Source organism: Gallus gallus, chromosome 6 (genome assembly GCF_016699485.2).
Source record: "Gallus gallus isolate bGalGal1 chromosome 6, bGalGal1.mat.broiler.GRCg7b, whole genome shotgun sequence".
In the NCBI taxonomy this organism is placed as follows: domain Eukaryota; kingdom Metazoa; phylum Chordata; class Aves; order Galliformes; family Phasianidae; genus Gallus; species Gallus gallus.
Window position 1 is genome coordinate 30208606 of NC_052537.1, and position 22486 is coordinate 30231091.

A 22486-nucleotide genomic window follows, 5' to 3' on the forward strand; every position below is an offset into this window, starting at 1 on the left:
CTGCTGGGTGAGTGTTACTGAACAATTGCGACAGGCAACAGCAACAACAGAAAAAAATGCACGTAGGTTCCAAAATTAAAATACAAAAAGGGAACGATGACCTGGGAGAATGGGTTCCCCATGCTGGATGTGGGTAGAATGCTGCATACCTCAGCAAGTGTCCCTTCTCTCAGCTCTGTGCAGGGCAGCCCTGCATCTACAGGCAGGTCAAGCTCCCCCAGTAGCCCCCGTTGTCCACGTATCTGGAGAGAGCTGGGCATGAACGCCAGCAAGTGTCAGCACAGTTCAGCAACACTTAACCAGCAGTATCAGACGTAACTCTTTGTTTCTGCTGTTCCTAGAGATTAAGGATGCAAAGTTTGGATAGGTTTTCATGTCAGATCTAAAGTATAAGGAAATGTCAATCTCCCGTGTTAACTTGTAATAAGCTCTCTCAGAAAACAAAGGCTGTGGGTGAAGACAGAGACACCGTTCCAAGTAATTCCCCTAATTTGAAGGAGAAACCTGTCAGGTCAGGCTTTTTGCTACTAATGTTTTGAAAGCTTCTGTGTAAATAGATCATTGGGCATTGTTGGAAATTTGGAATTCAAACTAGTCTCTGCTGAAAGACATACACTGATTTGCAGCGCAGGAATGTGCTTCTTTTGTATGCACAATTTAGCAAGTTTGGAGAAATGTTTTCTTGCTCTAGGTCAAATGTGCCTTTCAGACACTCTTGGAAGGTCACATGTTATCATTAATCTTCCCATTATCCAGCAAAAGGCAGGAAAACACCTGAAGTGGCTGAGTTACACATCACGATTTCTCCCTCTATCATCCACTGAGTATATGGTTTAGATTCTGGGTATTTAAGGACAGCTCCTCCATCATCCTGGATCTTGGTCTGAATTTTGCTAGCAGTAAGATTCCCTTTAAGCTGCACTACCTGACAACAGAAGAACATTTGTATAAATAAAAACCTTTAAATAACTGAACCACTGGTTCTGAATATACATTTCCTAACGCACACAAACACTTCCACATGAGGAAAATAGCTAGAGCAAAGAATTAATCACATAACCAGTTAAGTTAACCGTGGCCTTATTTACCTTATTTAACTTATTCACCCGCCTTGTGCTACTCATTAAACATACTCAATGGAAGACTGAAATGAGAAGTGAAGGAACAAATCAATCCTAATGGCTTTTTTTTTTTTAAATGTGCCCATTTAAATGGCTAATCCTTCTTCATGGTAGCTGGAAGATATTTTACCATGACCTCTATTCCTTTTCATACTGGGCTTTTCTGGCAGCTACATTATTTAAAATGTTTGATAATATGGGAAAAGAAGATGCTTAGAAAAGTACTGAGAATGCATTTATGGCAAAAATTGGCAGAGAAATGAAACAAATCCTTACACATTGATGGAGATCAGCCACCAACCTTCTAACACTTTGGACTGCGATAAGCAGCTAAGTTTCTTTTATCTCAACAATACTTCCTTAACATTAACAGAGCTGGGGTGAAGCCTCCCAGCAAAAGCCCAAACAAAACAATAAATCCACTTCCTTGGCCATCAGCTGCTACTTGTTATGGAGTTCATACTATTAATAAGTTTGTGGGATAGGAGCAAACAATTCCAAATACAAAGTTGCTGATGCCAAGGTTCATGGAAAATGTGCAGCAGAGCATTAAGGAAGGGCACGTTAAGGAAGCACACCATTAAGATAAGGAAAACAAGTGCAAAGGTGTGGTTGTTCCTAAATGCACAACCAATTGGTGGCAAGGGTAATCAGTTCTTCATCTAGTGGCCACACTTTCGGAACCAACCCTGTCAGCAGTGGAGCAGCACGTGGGTCAGAGCATGGAGCATCCGCATGGCCCCGAGCATTGTGCCTGAAATTCTGAGTGCAGTTTTCAGGAAATGGATGTTCAGTGGCTCCTAAAGATCAGCTGTCAAAAACGTAGAGGAAACTTGGCACCAAAATCCCAAGGTATCTGAAAAAAGGGTCAGATTTCCCACCTGTCCTTGGAGGGTCCCGGTGGCAGCATTCTCCTTAGACATACCTGTACATTTCTTCAGTTCTCTTCTTGATGTCAACGGGAGTTCCCTGCATGTGGGGAAGAGCTGAATATTACTGTCAAGATCTGCTGTGCAGATCTGAGAGAAGAATTTTTGTCCTTAAGTGTTGAAAATGTAATGATCTATTTGATAGTGAGAAAAAAAAAAAGACAGAAACAGTATGAAGATTTTTAAAAGAAAACACACACGCACACACAATCCAAGCAGCCTTTGAAGTCAACGGCTTTGAAATAAAAAGCAGCCACTTTACCAGCCATGTGAAACATATTCTGTTAACATTCTAGGTGTTGTATTTAAAACGGAGTTGGCCAAATTTTGCCATCAGAGACTTGAATACAACTGGAAGCAGAGATCATATCTCTGAGTCTCAGGACGCTATCAGTTGTTCTAAATGAAAGTAATGTGTAATAGCATGCCAAGAGATCTCACGAGGCTGTTTCAGAAGGAAAGTATTTGGGAAGTCACCAGAGGATGACTTTACTCTCATTTGATGCTTTAGCATAAATCAATGTTGGGATTTCCAAAGGGTTTAAAGAATGATGAGGGACCAAACACAACTGTTCCTTACTGGAATTTGGAGGCCTCTCTATTTAGTCTCCTCTAAAAGCTTTAGCCTGCACGCAGTTTCCTGCTGGTTATGTTGAGTTCTGCAGGTAAGGGGCACTAATGCTGATTGCCTGCGAAAAGTAAATTACATCGCAGGGAAGAGGCAAGGCTTCAGTAGAATCACTAATCCCAAAATGGTGTAGAGACCTCTTCATTTTAACCAATGTATTGAAATGTGGAGATTAGTCTCCCTGTGCAGTAGATAAATTGCATTAACATGATTTAAAAAAAAACCAACAAAAACCTAAACTGAATCTCCTCTTACAGTTAATAGAGGGTCAAACTTCATTAGTTTTTCAGTAAAAGCAGACCTGTTCATTTAGGGAGGGGGAAACTTTTCATCCTCTAAAATGGCAGATATCTATGTGTGCAGATTGAATCTCGTATTTTGGCTCATCCTTATGGACAAGTGGGTGGGATTATTTTTTTTTTGTAAAATTGAGGGTTTCAGAAGAATGTTGTGGAAATGAGGCGTACTTGCTAAAAATATGTCTCCTTTGATGCTTTTGTTAATTATATCCCTCTGCCTGTGAGAGAGGTCTGGCTCACAGCAAGAAGAGGAAATAGAAATATTTCACAAAACTGTTAAGAACTTATCACACGGACTATTTGTTAGGAAAACAGACACTTCCACATACACACATCTATCTTCCATTTGCAGAAATGGAGAGGCTGCAGGAGAGTGCAGGGAGAGGATCAGTTCCTTCTTTGGTGCATATTTTCCTCAGCGCAACGATAACACAGTTTCTGGTGATGATTTTGGAGTAACACCTTTGCTGGATGCTGTTATGGCCCCTTGGGAATTGCTTCTGGGGTGGAGTTCATACTTCACAGATTTGGAAATTAAGTATAAGTTATTTCTTTTTTAGTCTCCGGAATTCACATATCCTATAAATACATATCAGGAGAATAGAGCCTATCAGTTCTTGCAACATTTCGCTTATGATGAAAATGATGAATGCCATTCCATGGAGAGGACTTGCTAGAATACTAATTCTTCCTTTTTTTTTTTCTTTTTTTAAGGCAAAGCAAGATTTATGAGTGAACAGATTCACTTCCAAGATGAAACAGAAAAACATCTGCAAGATGAGAATTTACTTGCGTTATTAGTGCTATTCTTTCTGCACTGATGAGTAGTAGAGATAATCCCATCCATTACAGACGTCCGTAACTTTGCTAGCAGACATTCTAACTCCTTGGAGATGCCAGCACAGATCCTGCACCACTGCAACAACTCAAAATAAAAAACAATAGAATAAAAATAGACAATGATGTACTTCAGGACAGCATTCAGCATAGTTCATAGATCATTACTGCCAGCGATTTGTTTTGATCTCATTTATGCTGCCTTTACGCAGACGTAATTAAAGGGATATAAGAATCCTTGAAATGAATGGATTCTAGTAGTGAGTGTGGTTATATCAGAAAAAAACCTTCTCTGTAGTGTGTAAGTGTTTTTCAGCATGGTGAACCCAATGATCCAATAACTTTTACTGACTTTTTTCAGAGGGGCTTTCCAATCATAAAATGCTTTTCCATCAAAACTGAGATTTTAAAAAAATTTAGTTTGATAAAAACAGGCTCAAATTCAGGGGGAATGTTTCACTAAGAACTCTGGTTTTATTTTGCTTCAGTTCAATTTCTTCAGACCATTTCATCTTTAACCGTACAATTTACAATATGTGTGTACGATTTAAAATATGTCTGCTTTTCTTATAACATTCTGGCATGATCAAAGTGGAATATTTTAAAGTGGCCATTTTGCAGTCTTAAAAACAAAACATTTTTAAAATGAAATTCCAATGTCACAGCTTTGACCTTTGTCCCCATTCAAAGTGAAAACCATTCCTGTACGTCAGAGTTCCCTGCAGGACTGGGTGACTGTGTCCGTACAGCAAGCAAAGCCCCACCTATCATTCTCAGCAACTGAACTCCTGGTTGCTTTGAAAACAGGACTGGTATACTTTCAGGAGGAGAATTAAACAAAGTTAAAGTCATCAATAATTTACAAGTTGTTTATAGACCAGAAACACCTTCTATGTGTTAATTAACATCTCTTTCTTGGGAAAAAAAAAAAAAAAATCTATCATACGATAGGATTACAGAATCATTAGGTTAGAAAAGACCTCTAAGCTCATACAGAAGTCCAACCACCACCAGCCCACTCCCACCATGCCCACTGACCACATCCCTCATCTCCACAGCTCTTGAACACTTCCAGGGATGGAACACTTCCCTGAGCAGCCTGTGCCAATACTGGCACTTGGCAAAGTACCATGTTCTGCAGCAGCAGAAGAGTGCACTGCGCCTGCTGGCTAGTGGAAATGGTGAACACTGACTTCCAAGGGTAGGTCTACAAATGTATGAGAGGAGGATTTTGAAAAAGGCTGGAACAACAAAGCCAAGCAGCACTGTTTCAGACCAGTGCCATGAACTGTTACTTAATGCTCAGCTATGTTTCCTTTACAGATGTTCTGATGAGGTCAGGGTAACATGTACATGTGAGTCATCCCCATATCATGCCTAAGAATATTTATTAGCACTGTGTATGTACCTAGGGATTTCACAAACAAAATGTCAGGTCATTTTTTTTTTTTGTAGAGATGGATAGAGAAGTGTAAGAATGAATTTTACACTTGGAAGCATTTTTCAGCCTCAAAACCAAGCTGACTTGGGACCAAAAAGAGAAAATTTCCCCAGCTTGACCGCAAGCAGACTCCATCCTGGCACTGCCATAGTCATCTATCATCAGAAATAAATGTTTTTTCCATTCCCCATAGCAAGAGGCCTTTTTAGTGCTCTGTAATCATTAATGGCCAAGCCTGGATGGAATGCATTTGGGCTCTCCACACTTCACAGTGTCCCACAGAGCCCTGGGCTTGCTGGGGAAGACTTCTTCCCACCTGCCTGGGCCGTGCCACTGCTGGTGGTGAGGCTGAGGAGACATCCACTTGGCCTCTTGGGCAAAAGGACTTGAGATTTTCAAAGAGGTTAAGTGGATGTCTGGGCCCAACTCCAGCTGAAATTTGGGTGTCTGCCTCTCTGTGGCTTGTCTGAAAATCCCAGGCTAATATGTTTAGTGTTGTAGAAATATTCTGACTTCAAAAGAGCACGATATGCAACCATAACCACTCAGGGGTTCTGATGCTGATAATACAGTACTTAGAGGGGACTGTTCATGCTATCCAGGATGATAATACCAGAATTCACAAGAAAGAGCTGTGAGCCTCTAGCACTTACCAGCTGTAATACCGAACAGATTACACAGGAAAATCAGGCAAAAAAAAGTAATATGCTTTCACCTCACAGCAAGAAACGCTGAAGTTCAGGAAGAGGAAATGTGTATTAAGAGAGCAGGTTAAAAATCTACATTATCCCAGACTTTCATGAAATCAAAATGATAGGCACGATGCTAAGTTATTATAATGTATTTATTACCAGAATTGCTTTCATATTTAACTGATTTGGCCCATCTTGAGACCTGTTTTAAAATGCACCACCTTGTCCACCTTTCCATTTTCATATGAAAAACAGGAAAGCAAAAACTAATTTACTCAGGGAGACACACCGACTGTTTGCCCGTTTATCTCTTACAGACCACCCCTCAGTCCAATGTTGACAGTACATGATATTCCATTAATCTGCCTAATGAAAATTTAACCAGTGTTATAAACAAATAATTGGCTATTATCCTCTCAAAGATCCCGAATAAATTACTTCTGCTTATTTTTTTTCCTCTTCTCTCTCTCTATCTTGTCCCCCCCCTTCTGCCCCCATGAAAAATCTGTCTTCTGATTGATGTTGAAAAAAAAAAAACAACCCTATGGCTGCCAATGCTACCACTGAAACCTGGGATGGGCTTAAGGAGATGCTCGAGGAGTGGTCCTGCCTGCAGTTCTTTAGGCATGATGCTTTTTGAATGGGACCTGAGCAGTGCAGGCTGGGGCTCTGCTCACAGCCCATCTCCCTGTGGCTCTGCAGTGCCTCCAATTACATCCCCATTCCGTCTCTGAAGCCACACAGTCACAGTCACATCTCTTTCCTCACCTCTTGTGCTGGTCTCTCATTTTTCCTCCGGTGCACACGCACTGTGGCAGGGTAGGGTGTTTTCCCTTTAACATCCAAACAGCGTGAACTGTATCTTCATTTAGAGCAATTAAAGTGGAGAGGGATTTTAATGTAATGAATCATCCAAGCAGTTATTCAGTAAATGCTACAATGATCCTTCTGTCACTGGCCATGTGGTTCTGCCTGGAAAAGCGCTGGCTCCACTCCTCCTCCTTATAGGTGACAGCAGGATCCCAGCACCAGCACTGCCACAGCTTTGCACGATGCCCAGCGTCCTGCACAGCATCCCAGCACCCCATCACAGCATCTCCTCCATCCTCACTGACCAGTTGGGCAGTGCAAAACCTCTGTACAAGCCAAGGGGGTGCACTGAGCTTCTGTTTACCACCTGGGAGATGTGAATCACAAACAGTTTTTCAGGATTTCTCCCAAACACTTTGCACAGATCCTTACCTCTCTTTTAGGCCGTTCTTCCTTGCTGAACCACCTCAGCATTCACTGACACTTCAGTACAGAGCTGAATAATTAATTTTTTTTTAATTTTCCATCCGATAGATGTACAGGCAGAAGAAAAAAAAAAGTCTAAATAAAAAACCTTCCCAATATTTGGCAAATCTGAATAATTAATTTCAGTTTGGAGATTCTTTTGTTTCTTTACTTTTAATAAAAGGAAGGCGTTGGCTTCTCAGGAGAACTTGGCGCCATTCATAAATCCAGCGAGGAGGTGGAGGAGGAGCAGTGGTTACACAGACTCTCCTCAGTAGGCCAACTGCTGGAGCTCAGCTCTCTGGAGGTTATTGCCACCATGGTAAGAAGAGCAGCAACCCTCTACAGCAAGAAGGTGCTCCTTCTCAACCTACTATGGTCTACAGCCAAGTATATTTCACTTCTGGTGTCTTCTTATATAGCCAGGCCATGAAGGTCTGTGCATTTCATCACCCCTGTTGTGGAACTTTGTTGTCAGCTTGCTGGATGTGAGAATGTGTTCACCAGAACTAGCGTGGAAAGAGGAATCATTTCTTCCTAAAGAAAATTCCTAAAGAAGAAGAGCTGCTCTTACTGCTTGTCTGTTGATTTGGGTTTTCCATCTGTGTCTTTCCACAGCCATGCTGTGCTGTCCCCAGAATGGGCAGGAAAACTGGGACCCTCCCATTTGGAGCAGGAAAATGAGACGGAAACCAGCCCTGCATTTATCTGAAAGTGCTCAAATTAAGGGTAGAAATAAGATTTCTACAATAATGACAAATTAATTCTTCCTTTCATAATTTTATTAAAATAAGCATCTTCTATCTTTTAACTAGACCTGACATATGCTTACATAGATACAACACACCATGTAACCTAATCTGCGAGCAATCTTGAAGCAATTAACTCCTTCTAATCTTTAGCTAACAAAGCCCACCATGCAAAAGGTCCCCAGAGAATGGCACTCCAAAGGCCGCCCTAAGCTCCCTCCACTATTCCTCTATTATTCGGTGTGCAGGAGCTCATTGGGGTGCTCGGAGAGCAGGGATTCGTTTGAAACAACAAAGATGAATCATCACAGATCATAAGATCTTCATTAACTCCTTATTTCTCTACTAATTAACACAAAAGGAATGACTTGAATGGTTGACAGGCAGCGAATGACCCACAGCTCAGTGGTTAATAGGATGCAAATGATGCCTAATGAGGGTCTCTAGCTGCTGTCTGGGCATCTGGCCTACTATTTTTGTTGGGGATTCAGAATGGGCTTCAGATGAAAACAGTTCAACCAATAACATCGGCTGCAGCTGAGTTCTTACCAAAGTTTATGGATTTATGAGTCCAGTATAAATGAGAATTAGCTTAAACCACTCATCAACAGGTTTGCATCCACACAATGCAACTCCCGGACGAGAAGCCTGTACCTTTCCACGAGGCACAGCAGCCACAGTTCAATATTTTAAAGATCTGTTGTTTGTTTTTTTTTTTTCCTTCATACTGAATGTATGTTACTTTATAAATTCCTAGCAAACGGTACGCAAAGCAGACGGATGCAGAATAACACTGATGCAGGCCTTTACAACAATTCTTTTCAACTCTGTGTCCCCCTTTTTGGATACAAAACAAACCTGGGTGCTCCATCCGTTTCTCCAGAAGCTGCTTCCAGCTGAGGCTTTAAAACCCATCACGGTTAATTAGCAGGCTGCCGTGACGAGACAGTGCTGCCGGCACCTCCAGCAGCCCCTCACCCCCTCCTGGAATCTTTCTGAGCAGTCTTAAGTTGAGCTTTGGATTCAGTCGCTTCTGTGGGATCCTATCCCCAGCCCCTCACCCTGCTCCCGGCAGCACCCCCGCACCAACAGCACTGCTCTCCTGATGCTGCAGGGCTGGGAAATGGCGTCAGAACAAGGGAGTGCTCCTATCTCTGAAGATTCTTGTACAAATTTGGTTTATCTTTTCTTCTTTCTGCATTAAAACCAAGAGAACAGGCTTGCTATTGAGTTGCTATTATTTGAAATACTGCCTTTCATTCTCCTAGCCAAGCGCTGAGCATGACCGGGAAGTGAAATAGATCTGAAGGACTTGAAATGAGAAGTGAAATCTATTTTCATTATGGAGGTGGATTAATATGTAAAAAATAAATGGAGTCACTTATTGAAAAATATAAAATTGGAATGCAATGATTTTCTTCCCAAACTATAAATCGTTGTACTCCTTTGACAAAGGCAAACATGGAATATGTTCCCGGGTCCTGGTTTTGAAACATAATAGTTTCCACTTTGTTTTGTTCAAAGACATTTGAGCAGAAAATGCCTTTTCTTTGCTGTAAGCTGTACGGAATAAAGAGGAAAAATCCTATTCACACTCCCTGCTTTACCTACGAGCTGTCTCTGCACACCGCTTACGTTTCCTATTACTGTCAGCGAGCATCCAGGAAGTGTCAGCCTAAGACCATTCAGCCATACATCATCCCACCCCACTGGATGCCTTCCATGTGGAGCCGAGAAGCAGAGTGTGCAAGTACTGCTGTGCAATAGGCATGCAGAAGCATCACCTTTGCTGGACATGGGCTGCTCATCCCGAGGCACTTAAAGGATTAACGAAATGAAATTGTTTTTGGACTTGCTGCACTCTTGCTTATCTTTTAAATCCATAATGTCCCACAGAAGGCAAAATGTAGTAATTTTAGTCAGCAGCCTCTCATTAATTTTCTACCTTTGGGGGAACATACGTTTATAGAAAGAAGGGTTGTGTGGAGGCTGAGCTCATCGCATCACTTTGCACTTGAAGAGCTCAGCATGGCACAGAGGAGACAGGAATGTAACATGCCTCAAATTAAGGCTTTCTCAGGCTGGATGCGTATCTGCAGACAAACCTATCTTCATACACGTATATTTTATATACTTATATGTATTTATACACACACGTATATACAAACCTATAGAGTCATCAGTTTTGAAGATAATCTTTTAGGTTAAGTATTTTCCCACATTAAACTGATAATTATCCCCTCCTTTTCTTTCTCTGTCCCCAGACACCAAACAAGCTGGATTTTTGCTTCATGTATTATTTATGGCGTGGAATTAATATGCAGATTCACAAAAACTTAAAAACTCATAATTATTCATAAAGGGCTTTAAGGTTATTTAGTACATATTTATGAAACTTTATGTTTGCTAGGAACTGTGTTTGAAAGTGCTATGGAAGGGTGTTGACTGAGGTTAATTACTAGCATGGAGAGTAATCTGAAAATGATCAAACTCTTTGAATGAAAATATTTGTCAGTATTTCTGATCTATATTTAAGTGAAGTAATGGACATCAATAGCCTCGCAAATATATTCAGAAATGGCTCTGCAAGAAAGGAGATTTGCATATCTAATGCAAACAACCAATGAGGAAAAATGTCTAGTTAGACACCTTTGATCGCTCAGCAAATGTAATAAATGATAGAGATTTATCCTGCTTGTTGTCCATCCGTGTTATGTTGAGTTATGTTCTTATACAAATATGCTCTCATCTAGAAAATATTAGCACTGATTTAAGGTAGCCAGAATCCTCCCCTCTTTTCTGGAATAGGGCTCAGAAATTAGGTGTGAGCTGTTTGTGATAGCCCAGGTTTCTGCAGAAGTTACTTAGGGTAAGTACAGGCTGTATGTAAATAATACATTATATTGGTTTTATATTTACATAACTCTTTCAATCTTATGCATAATTGACTTTCTTTCTAATCCATTGTGTGCAAAGGTTGAAAACCTATAAAATATGCCACGGGTTACGCTGTAGCAAACAAGCAGCACTGGCAGCAATTGAAGAAGGCAAGAAACACCCAAAATATAATTACAGCTCTGTTCCTACCAAGAGATATAAATATGCTTAAGTTTACGACCTTGACTGGTCCTGTGACACGTGCACGTGAGCTGTGGTCAGTAGCAGTAGTCGTATCTCAGCACAGGACACCTAGTGCTGAGTGTCTAGAGTCTGGAGTGGCTCTAGAGACACTGTTCATGCTCATCCTTTGGTGTTTGAAGGCATAGGCATCGCGATGTTTTGTGCTCATTTACAAGGATTCGGTCATCTCCTTTAGTCTACAGGTAAATGTGCTTACATCCCCAGACAGGCTACATAACCATATACCCTTGGTTATATGAGCAGCTCTGTCACAGCTCAAGTAGGTTGCTCTTTGGGGGCTGTAGGTATAACAACAGTATTCATGAGCGCAGACCACCTTTCCAACAAAGGTTGCTGGAAATACAGATTGGTGTCACGTTCTTTCATCCTTGGCTTGGTTCTGATGGTGCAATGGGCTTTGTCAGCAATTGCTGATGCTGTGTCTCCTCGGTGGTCTCCAGCAAGACTCTGCTTGGTGCTCGGGATTTCACTTTCCCTGCCCTCCTCTACAGGTGGGTTTGCCTGGTTCACTCTCTGCAGCACAGTGGATCCAAATAGCAGGAGGCAAGTGCATGACATCTGCAACCACTGGTGTGAAAGATTCACCTTCTTTATTAACACTGAAACTGGAAAGATGAAATATTAGCATGACAAGAGCCAACGATGGTTGTATTTCTGCTGTTAAGGGAGATTGTTAAAAAAAAAGGTGGCATTGCTGCAGGGATCAGGTTGGGTATCCTGGGATTCCTCAGCCGCATCTCTAGGGGCACATGGGAGCCCTGAGTCCATCAGCACCTTTGCTTCTTCATCCTAGCTCTGCCTCCTGGGGGCCGGCTCTGTATCTCAGTTCCATTCTGGGCTAAAATCACATAGTGCAGGTCAAATAACCAAGCCTGGGCCTCTCTGTTCTGCCCCAGCCCTATTCTCAGTCTCTGGAGCACAGCTATCGGGATGGGTCCAGGAGGGCAGGGGGACAGCTGAGCCCTCAGCAACACAGGGACCATCAGACGGTCTCTTTCTCGAGCTCATCATGGAGCAGCAGTCCCTGTCAAAGATATTTTGAAATAAATGGAACAATAATATAGCCATAATAGTTGCCCTAAGTGCAATGACTATAGCCTGGATAGATTTGTAATCTCTTTTAATAAATACATTAAATTATTTGAAATAATGTCCTATTTGCCAACAGCTTATTCCATAAATATATATGGAATATAAAATAGGAGAGATTCCCTGACATAATTAAAATTGTACAGCCAAGTAGGAGGCAGGGAATAGTGTTATCTTTTCAGCTGCAAACTATTTTACTGAAATATTTCTCGCACACAAACCCTCTATTTACCTTTAGGGACAGAATAATTGCATATTGAAAGCAGTGCAGCTCTGAGGCGGGGGGGCTGCTGCCTCCACCTCCCACCCCTTCCCACAGCCAGAGCCCACTGTCAGACCATGGTCGCCTCCGTAGTGCCACCAACGTGGAGAAAATCTCACATGCTACAGTAGGATCAACTTACCTTGGAGCAAATGTCTTGTTCCTTTGCCATGGTGGGCAGTTGGCATTGGACGCACACAATTTTGAGGTGCTGAGTGGCAATGCTGAAGGTGCTCAGGATGGAGCTGGGGATGAGTTGCTTGTGTTTATCATCTCCAGAAGTTCCAGTGCTGAGCAGGAACGTCTCTATCCCTGGAGGGAGAAGATGAAGGTTGTAGCAGTGGGTTTTATCCTCCGTGCAGACTGGGTGTTAGGCAGGGTGCTGTACGTTTTGTTCAAATGTCCTAATGTCATTGTCCCAAAGGATTAACTCTGCATCGCTGAACCCATGAATAACGCAGTAGGTTATTGATTGGATTCATCCTTAACTTTTAATGCATTGTTTTTTGGAGCACTGGGGATTTATATATGGGACAGCACACCAAAAATGTAAACAACACAGTTATGGTGCCTTATACTGGATGTTACATCATCCTGTCTGTAGAAGACTATTCATAACAGAGGCTTTTTACGGTCCCATAGCAAATTCATTTGAAGTAACGGTCTCCTTGCACTATAAGCTGATATGTCAGGCAGTACTGATCCATCTGCCCAGCTGCAGACCTTAGAACACCCACTGACATACAAGGCACCGCACCTATCTTCGAAACTACCGCCTATGTGCACTAATGGGAAATTAGCACAAAGCAGCCAACGTGCTGTAAGCTCACACCATTGCTGCGTGCTGACTTCCTTGCAAAAGCCTTTGCAGGTTGAAAACAGGTTAGAAGGGAAGTACAATGGCACAGGCAGGAGGAACAACAGTGTGCATGTAGTGTAAGTGATAGCCGGGGAGAAGAGAAGCCAATGTAAATCTTTGTCCACTTTGCTGAAGAGGTCACTTGTGGGGCTTTCTCCGAAGAGGCTCGGTTTTGTTTTCAGCTGGTTTTCATGGCTGTACAGTGGCTGCAAGGCAATGTGATTCCTCAGGGCTCATGGGCGTCTGAAAAAGGAAAACAAACAAGGCAGTGGCGTCTTGTTGTGCCCCCTCCCTGTGTGACTCAGCTGGTCCCACCTGGCATCGCCTATCCCCTTCCCTCAACAGGGCACTGAGCACCTAATGCCAAACTGATAACTTCATTCTCTGCAGCAGAACTCATAGCAAATGGGCTCTAAATGCCTCTTATTTACACAGTTTGTAGAATAGGAAAGGTAAGTTGAAAGAAACCCTCAGAAGTCATCTCATCCAACTGCTTGACCACTTCAAGGCTAAATTCTATGCATAAAATACGGTGTGCTAGATTCTCTTATTACCTTCAGTGGGTTTTGGATCTGGTCCGTCTTGCAAACATATTGCAGTGCATTTCATCATAATAAATAAGTAAATAATTCTATTAATCACACGGTGTACAGCTTGGGGAACTGTAAATGTATAATCCCAGTCATATAACTTTTCAGAGCAAGCACCATGCTATAATTTGCCAGCAGACGGGAAAAAAGCTGTGGGTACCTACAGCATACAGGACAACAATGTTAATTACAGAACTGCATAACATAAAAACACTTAAGTCTTTACTGGAAATAGTTATTGTATTTCATGTATTACACTATAGTTTAAAAAAACATTGCCTGAAGTCACCTTAAAGAGAGACAGAAATGAAATCACATTTAAATACTGCATTTGAAGACGCTGCTAAATAACCAAAATGGCTGTTTGTCATCCAATGCAAAGTCTTGAATCTCAATTGCAAAGCTCGTTATTATTTGCTAGGAAGAACTTTTGAGATGTAGCAACTCCTTGACGTTACTTATATCCAGATTTAATGGGGGGGTGGAGCTGGTCCTGTTTCCCTCCACCTCAGTTAGGCATCACTTTACATCCTGTTGTGCCTATTAGTTGGGCTTCTGCTGTAAGCATGAGCGATGTCCTTGACCTCTGCTGTCTTCTGCTGTTGCAGTCAGAGATGCAAGATCAGAGCCTTATTATGGAGCTGATGTCAATGGAGAAGCTCCCACTACTTTCAGCAGAGTTCGGATTCCCCCCACATTTCAGGCACACTGGGTTGCATTCTGCACACACGTGAATCACAAGGCTGTATGCTATTAGATAAGGTCTGCTTTCAGTGCACTGCCAGATGCGCTGCTCTCTTTTCCCCCTCCGTGTACTCAGCAGATAAAAGATCCAACTGCAAAGAGCTGCTCAGTTCAGAACTCAAGTCTGAACTTCATCAAACGCAACATTTCATTGTGGGGGCTGAGTTTGGGATCCTGCTGCATATAGGAAGCAGCTGGGAAGTTTGGATTTGTGTCTCAGATTCATCAGAACACAATGGGTCCTGGCATGAAGGCCATTTGCAGCATGGGCTGCTTAGTAGCAAAATCTGCCATTCCTTCAAAGCAGAATAATTTGTAGGTGCTCTGCTGTTCTCACACCTATTATGCTCATAGCTAATCTGAGAAGCGGAGAATTCAGCTGAAGAACTCTTTGTGGCTTCAGAGCAAAATCAAAGCTCTGTGTCAGTTCCCCAGGAGCTGAGCCCTGTCCCACAGCCCACAGCTTTTGTTCCTCATTCAGCCTGTGACACGTGAAGCAGAAGACAGGCAAATGCAGCACGAGGCATACAGGGCAGAACATCACTCTGCCTGACCTGAGTTGTCTGATGAGGCCAGTCACAAAGGCACTTTAACCTTCTGTGCCCTGCTTCTTCCAGCCTTGCTCTGGGCCCTTTCAGGAAGTACATTTTTGCTATTCTGACACAGAAGCATAAGCTCTGAAATTAATCTTATATACATCAAATGCGACACTGACCATGCAAGAAGTGTGGTCAGTCTTTGAACTCATAGCAGAGAGCGGAGTGTTAAAACAACAGAGGCACTCATAGCAGCCTGGGGACTTCAGCATAATTTAGTCTGAAGTTATTCACAAACATTATCAATATTTCTGAGTTTACACTCGCACCTTTGACTGTTGACATAGAGCATCTAGTCTGGTTCATGCTACTGGTAATGTTTACACTTTGGAATCTATTATGCATAGAAAAATTAGGGATTATCTTTGACCTGGGTCCCACATATTTTTATGCAAAACTAAATTATAGGGTTATTTATTCATTTAATCAATTCCATATATTTGCCATAAGCAGGCCTGCTTTCTTCTGAGGTCGCGATCAACATCGTACTGTACTTCTGGGAGGACATATGGCTTGAGTATTAACACAGCCATCCTGTGCTCTCATATCTTTTCTCAGGTTAGGAGTAGTGTATGGGTTAATCATTCCATGGCCACATCAAAAGGAAAGTCATTTCTGGGGTAGTCTAGGCATGTTTAACTTTTAAATGGGGAGGGATGCGTATTTGTTAGGAAGGAAAAAGGAAAACCACAACATGTTGTACATTTGAACATAAAGAAAGGATTTTAGGCACAAACGTGCCTGCAGGACCTCTTGCAGACAGCTGTAGGCTCTGACCACCACTGCTCTGTGGCAAAAGCTACATAAAAGGTAACTATCGCTTCGTAACTGCCAGGAGTGCAGGAGCAAGATGCAAAAGATCATCCTGTTGTATTTCAGAGCCCACAGCTTTAACTCTCGTGCCCTCTGTTGTGCCATATGGTAGTATACCTACCCAGCACTGTCTCAGTTTACGTTAAAGATCTTTGCAGAGCTAAAATTCAGCTTTTCCGTACACTTACACCTTCCCAAGCTTCACCCTACTACCACATTAATAGACCCGGTTTATTTCAATGATATCTGCTTCAGAGGATGTCACCAGTAGCTTTAAAAATTAATGATTGCTAATGACCTGCAGTCCAAGAATCAGAAGCCTAGAGAACTTCATGAATATCCTGGGATAATGAATTAATTCTCTTTTTCACAGTCTGTTTGGCATTGCTAGCAAAAGAGAAATGGAAAGGCAAAGGCTGTTGAATATATTTATCCACTTAAATCTATCAGTGAGTGGCTTTAAGGAAAGGGAAAGCATATTATTTCATTTTAGGAGAATAAGAGTAGGTTTGGTTTGACAAGAAGAGATGTCCTTTCTATTGAGGGATCGTGTATCCTAGAAGTTAGTGCATTTGCAACTTTGAATATCATACTAGGAGAAAAAAAGATATCGTTCATTCAATTCAGGCAAGCAAAGACTAACCAATGTAACTTACTGTGCCTAAAAGTCATGCTGATGTTAGCATCTTAATCAAAAAAGCCATAATTTTGCTGTTAGTAAACGCATGGGTGAAAAAGCATTATGGCCGAGTGTGGGGGGAGGGACAGTTAACATAATGGATACCTGCCACAAGCAACTGGGACCCTCTGAGGATCATCAACATTTAATGGCTGCAGTAACCGTACCCTCTGTCAGCTGATGGAGACTCTATAGGAGCAGATGGAGCAAATGCTAACAAACACTGCGTACTGAGCGTAACAGGAGATGTGAGAGCTCATCAGGATTATGCCGTGGTTACACTAATTGCCAGGGTACCTGGAAGCTTTAACAAGCATGTTTTTTGCCCCTTTTCTCTTTTGACTAGCAGTTATACTATTTGTTTGGGTTTGAACACCTCCTCTTTTGATATGGAGGTAAGAGCACTCTTGCGGCCAACATCTGCACAACAGAAGGCCCCTTCATCCCTCCCTCGAGGGAGCTACATGCCAGCTCTGAGGCTCCTCCGCAGAGATTGCAGAGCAGAAGTAAAAGGTAAGGTGTAAGAAAGGTCTACAAATGTGCATTTAGCAGTGAACGTGCTAGAGTAATCTGAAGGAACTGGGAAATGTGTCTCGTCCAGAAAGAGAGAAGCCATAACCCTTGACAGAACCACTGTGCAGATTTCCTGGTAGTTGAGCTTCATTTAAAACAAAATGTCTCTTTTGATGGGAAAAGATTAGATTAAATTAAATTAAAGTTGTTACACATCTTCTACCAATATATTGCAGGTGGATACTGATTCCTACCAGGGATGCTCCCCTGAGGTCTGCAGGACAGTCACAGGCTGTTGTGTGGCAGAACAAATGCTGACAGCAAAATTACAGGAGATGATGGAATAACACAGAGGGAACGGAGGGAAGAGCTCTGCTCCTTGGTCCCCCGTGGCTACTCCAAAAACAAAGAAAAGAGCAGGTGCAAGAACCACTTCACAGTCCGAAGGTGCTGTCCATAGTTACACACTTCTCAACCAGCATCAGAAGAGGAAATCTGAAAATCAGAATGGACTCAAGGGAAAAATAAAATAGAAATTTCAAGGAAAATATATCTCTCCTAGGCTGGGTAACTGATGCAGATGGATAGTTACCAATAAAATCTATCACTACATAATAGGGAGGTCTCAACTTATAGCTTCAAAGACTGAATGTTGTATTTCCTCTTCTTGTGGTCTCTGGTAGAAGATTTGGTTTTTCACCTTGCAAAGGCTGGATTGTGCTTACCAGCAGATGAAGGCTGTAGGTCTCAATGTGAGCAGTCAAACTTCTAAATGTAACTTTGTTTTTAACTAAGGAGAAAATAAAGCCAGGCTGGTAACAGCGAAAATAAAACCTAATATTTAGTTTAGAGAGTCGCCATCTGTAAAAACAGGTAGGTCCATGATGTTAAGTCCTTGGAGGGTTATTCAAAATAATGGAGTCTCAATCATTTTTCAGGTTAGCCAACTCAGGAACAGGTTCCACTTTCTTCCTGCATCTGCTTGCACAGTCCGTGAAATGATTTGTGCATGCATGTTTCATCAAACAAATATTCTAATGCCTTTACAGTAACAAGTAGACTGCAACAATGGACGTACCTCTACCACTCAGACCAGCGTGCGACACTGATGTTTACTAGAGCGTGCTGTAAGAGGCAAATTCTGTCCTTTACAAAAAAACAGCAAATCTAAATGGCATTTTTGGAGTTACCTTTCCATGCTAAATTACCAAAAATTAATGAATGTAGTTCCATGATCAGTATTTAATGCACAATAAGATTTTTTTAAATACTCAGGAGTCTTCAGACTGATATGATATTCTGCTTGTTCTGGTCTTAATATTATTGTTTCTGTCTCATTCTAGGTTACTCTCCAATGTTTATTATTAATTCAAATTCTCACTATTAAAGAGAAGATATTATCCATATGGTTGACGTGCTGCTCTGTATGTTCATAAGTTCTCCAAAGTTTTGATTAACACTGACAGAAAACCCTTTGAAAACATATGGCCCTATATACATCCTGTCATTTCTAATAATAGGGTACATTCTTCAGTACATTTTCTTAAGAGGATGAATTCAGTCATATTTTAGAAACATGCTAATACTTTGTTAATTAGTCCTTTGAGGTCAGGGGAAAAGAAAAGACTGAAGGAAAATAAACTTTTCCTTGAGCAGACACCACGAGCACTGTAGATAATTTGTGCAACAGAAAAACGTGATATCTATGAGTAATGGTCTCTATATACAGCCAGATTTCTTAAACCAATTAGCTTCTGGCATATTCCTGAAGATATTCTTGCTCTATTTGATATGTCAGAACCTTCCAGCTTTAGCATGAAGACTGATTTCAATGCTCATTTCACTGATTAGTTCAGTATTTTGTTTCTGGTGTTGAATTCCTGTATTTATACAAATTGTTTCCCTTTTCTAACACCTCTGGGAGATGCCAGGATTCCAGCACTCTTCTCCCTCACACAGGCTGGTCTGACACCAAACCTAGTGGAGCTATTGTTGCCCTAAATTCACTTTGGCTTATGTGGCAATCTGGCACTTTTACAAGTTAGAATTTGTCACCAAAGATCATTTCCACCTTTTCTGTTCTGTTGGGCCTTCAGTCTACTGTTTGCACTACAACTGTGGAAGCTCTCACCTCTGTGTTTTCTTTTAACCACCTCTTTCCTCACATAGCTGCTTTTGCTACCATTATCAGACACCTCTAGCTCCTCATTAGTTCACAGAGAAGCTGCTCAGACATGTATTCTTTAGTATGAAAATTCAGAAAGTGACTGTGGAAGTATAAGTCACTTAGTCTAGGTGTAAACTATGCTGCATAATAACCAAAATATTTTTAAGAGGATATGTCAATATGGAACTTAGTACAGCTGAACATTTTCATATAACACAAATTATATTCAAAATATACCTAATCAAGTCCTTTCTCCTGAAAGACATGTCCTTAGTGTTGATAGATGCATAACGTTAAAATTGCATAATTGCTATCATGATCATTTCAGGTAGCACCATTTTTTTGTGTTGTTTTTTTACTTTCTCCCTCTCCTCTATGAAGAAAACCCAAAGTTGTACAACCTGACTCTGAAAAAAAATCAAAAAGAATTGGATTTCTTTTTTTTTTTTCTTTACCATCTCCTCCGCATCCATTTGCTCCTGTTCTTTTTTTCCTAGGGAAAAGTCCTGTTTGGACTACATCAGCTATTTATTTCTAGGCAAAAAGCCATTAGTCCTTATAAAACTCCTAATCTGAATATTATTATAGATAAGTTTCTCCAAGTCCATCAGATTTCTCTTTTCTTAACTCCTCTCAAAGAGAGTATCAAGTAAAATTCATGGTCTTGACCTGCAGGGAGGCAGGAGAAGCCCAGTGTGTCTGAGAGGCATGGAAAGTTGCAGGATGAGGTTATCGACACTCCCACTCCATATAGAGCTTGCCTCTGGAAGGACCATCAAGACAAAGGGAATGCATAAGATTCAAAGTACAGATACCTTCCTTTCCAGGTGTAACAGTTTTTATATAAACAATGACACCCAACCAAGCACCTTTTAGAAAGTGGAACATCATCTTCCATATGTAGTATTCTTTTTGGAAGGTAATGGGGGAACGAATTAAACACTTCTAATGGAGGTTAGCAATGTCCTTCGAAGCTTGTCTGAAACAAAAAGGAAGGTAAGATGGCAAGGAGATCAGTACAAGAACTGACAAGGTCAGAACGTTCCAGCACTGATGGAAAATCAGAATTAAAAGGAGCAATCAGAAGCATATTGATGGTTTTGTTGCCAAAATTCTGTGTGCCCTATGGTGGAAAATTTTTGCCCTCCTGAGCTGATACTTTCAAAAAGAGAACAAATGTTGTTTCCCTGTGGTCAAGTCAGATAAAATACCATCTTTTACACTTTGCTTTATGCCAATACTTTGTGCTCACCCTTTCAGAGTTGCCCAAGATCCCCGCCTTGCTTTCTCAGAACCTGAGAGACATGGAGTGCCATCATACCAGCAACGTACAACAGCCTTCCACACTGCTACTTACTGCTAACAAAACTGTGCCTGTGCTATGCTGTTTATCTCATGATACTCCTTAAATTACAATACTGTTATTTTACTTTTTCAGCCTTGGTTCTACACTATTTAAACTGCTGCACATGATACTGAAAACTTGAAGACTGTTATCAGTTTAGGAAAAGGGTATTAAATGGAAGAGATTAAGCTTTTGGCCCGAGTCCAGCAAGCACTTAAATGCTTGAGTAACTTTACTCCCATGAGTAGTGTCTTTGAAGCCAATGGGACCAGTCATGCATGGAGGAGCAATGCTTGTACAGACATTGGTGGGAGCTGGCAGTGCTGCAAGATGTTCAGAACTGGGGCCTGTGCTTAGCTACGTGTGCATGCCCAAATTCATAAGGCAGGAACATACTACGCATGCTCACTACGTTTTTTCTATCAAAACCTTATTGCTACATTTTCTCTTCCAAGTCTAGGCAGACGTTCCTCATTTTTTCTCTTACATGTATGCCAGGTTTCGAGAGTCAGGTTACGGCTTTTTGGAGGTGAATAAATAAATAATAAAAAATAATGTTTCAAAAACACAAGAATACTTACTCCATTATAAGGAATGGGTTCTGGAAATGCCCAGCCCAGTTTTCTTCAGACTATCAGAGAAAGGGAAATAATCCTAAAAAGTGTGCTGTAACAACTGTCCTTCCCCCACAGAAGCATCACCCGCTTTTCTACACCCTCGTCTTCCCTGTCACCGAATTAGCTACTGTTTCCACCATTTACATCTAATATAAAAGACTCTATTAATCTCTGCACAGACTTATCAGAGGAAAATGAGACCATGAGATACCTGAACTAAGACGTCTGAAGCCTCATCTAATTCAGCGTAGTGTACTGTAAGCAGAAAAACCCTGCTACCAATGTACATTGTAGCAATGATGAGAAAGGCCATGCAAGCATCTAAAATCTTACGGTTCTCCCCCTGGGGACTCATGGAAAACTTTCTGCTTAGAACTTATCATCTTATGGAATGGGGTATCATCTACAGCTCATGCTGTTGGGGGCTTTGCAGAGTTAAAAAGAGTTATGAGAAAGTGGTAGGTTGGCCCTATCATAGTGTCCCTCTCATAGTGCAGTAATATACTGCAGTGCAGTTTATTTGTTTTGTTTCTTGTTTTTAAATCTGCTTGATAAGTTGGCTTGTTAATTCCGATAGAAACTTGCTAAAAAGGAAACTATTTGTACAGACTGCTAAGCAGATTTTCCTTTGCCAATGTATATTTGCAAGATGGATTGGTCTTATATCTAGCTGGCTGAATAAGGAGAAGAAAAAACAAAATGCCTACAAAACTTATTTCTGAGGATGATCAAGCTCCCTGCTATGGATCGCAGAGCCTAATTTGCCAGATATTTGTTTCCTAGCTATTAATGCCTGCTGAATGTTTTAAGCCCATAGTAATTCAATATTCAGGCCAAGTCTAAAATAAACCTTTTACTTTTTTTTTTTTTTTTTTTCCCCTTCTGATTATTTTCATTAAAGATATTTTTGTCTTCAATCTTTCATTTCAATCTTGGCCTTTCAAAAGGCCATCTTCAACTTTAAAAGCAGCCTTAATTACTAGACAGTTTGTCTCCTACTTGGCAACATAATACAAGATGTGGAAACTGGATGCAGGGTCAAATATACTCATAGCACCATCATGGAGTGGCAATAGGGTGCTGTACTCAGTTAGAAGGAG

At 41.3% G+C, this 22486-nt stretch overlaps 2 long non-coding RNA genes across 14 annotated transcripts in view; one reads left to right on the plus strand and one right to left on the minus strand.

Annotated features, from left to right (window-relative positions):
• Positions 1-3957, plus strand: part of LOC121111173 — a 34113-nt gene extending 30156 nt beyond the window's left edge. For both annotated transcript variants that reach the window (XR_005860895.2, XR_005860894.2), the window contains one exon: positions 3692-3957. This is a non-coding gene — a long non-coding RNA (uncharacterized LOC121111173). The remainder of the gene's footprint in view (positions 1-3691) is intronic.
• Positions 3770-22486, minus strand: part of LOC101747954 — a 32154-nt gene continuing 13437 nt past the window's right edge. For 2 of the 12 annotated variants that reach the window (XR_005860875.2, XR_005860872.2), the window contains 4 exons: positions 17512-20403; positions 13877-14072; positions 12606-13565; positions 7983-11717 (listed from right to left, as the gene is read on the minus strand). This is a non-coding gene — a long non-coding RNA (uncharacterized LOC101747954). Of the gene's footprint in view, positions 3903-6081; positions 7125-7982; positions 11718-12605; positions 13566-13876; positions 14073-17511; positions 20404-21350; positions 21401-22486 lie in introns of those variants that run through there. The other 10 variants (XR_006939680.1, XR_005860878.2, XR_006939678.1 and 7 more) reach the window with 10 other exon arrangements.